Source organism: Limulus polyphemus, unplaced genomic scaffold, assembly GCF_000517525.1.
Source record: "Limulus polyphemus unplaced genomic scaffold, Limulus_polyphemus-2.1.2 Scaffold587, whole genome shotgun sequence".
NCBI lineage: Eukaryota > Metazoa > Arthropoda > Merostomata > Xiphosura > Limulidae > Limulus > Limulus polyphemus.
This window is the reverse complement of record NW_013666197.1, coordinates 261,608-262,719: the sequence shown is the minus strand read 5'-3', so window position 1 is coordinate 262,719 and position 1,112 is coordinate 261,608.

Sequence of the window (1,112 nt, the reverse complement as noted above, 5' to 3'; positions counted from 1 at the left end):
CGGTCGAATTGACCAACCTCGTAACCATTTTGTGTTCGTGCATTTTACAGTGTAACATTAAATTTTAACATTGAAAGTGATGTAGTGATGATCTATGTACAGCTGTATCATCCCTATATTCTTGTTTGCATTCTTTGTTTTTTGGCACTTCCATTCCTATATCATTTTACATTTACAAAATGTTTTTTATTACTTGTTTTGTGACGTTTTTCTCCCTGAATAAAAGTTAGTACATTCTATGAATGTGGGTTATAAAATTTAATATTATGTGTATTGATTTGTCTTTACTTCTTCACTTCATAAATAATATAAGGGTTGGATCCCTAAAGACATCGATTGTATAGTGAACAAAGCATTAAATATTCTGCATGTTACAATCATTTAATGTTCATCTATTATTATTATTGGTTGGTAATTTCTGTTTCATCCTGTACTTAAGCTTTTTAAAGGAACAGCAGATTTCTATAAGAAAGCTAACTTCAAGGGGTAATCATAACATCGTTTACACTAACATTATGATTTTCTCTAAATTACTACTAGTTATTACGACTAAGAGATGACATCGTGCACTGCTCAGAAACACATAGAATGGATTAAGGTTTAAACTGACGTTAGTGATAAAGATATTGTAGAGTTATCTCGACTAAAACAAGAAGAAGAAAGACGAAAAGTTTGGTGGGTTGGTCACATTCTGGTCTGGTGTCTTAGCGATGGTTTCTTGCTTTGTTTTGGAGCTTGTTGGGTAGAGAAACAAGTAAAAGTGAATGACAATCATTTTTTCAAGTAAAACTCGCTGTCATTCTTAATTTTTAGCGAGTATATTTGTATTGTGCCTATTGAGTACCTTGGCCATCCATACATATAGAGACGACCTGCTTTATGATGATGTAGAATCAGGTACTGTTCGTGCTAAATCAAGTTGTCAAGTTCTCACAGCACACAAACCTTGTTCCGAAATTCATTAAGCGCTTAAAGCTTTATTTGTATATAATAGAGTTACAGGAGCTGATGCTTCATAGTAATAAATTTGCATACGATATATATATATATTTAGTGTTTATTTAGAGATAAAAACTTTATAAAGTTGCAGATAAAAATAACTAGAAAACATT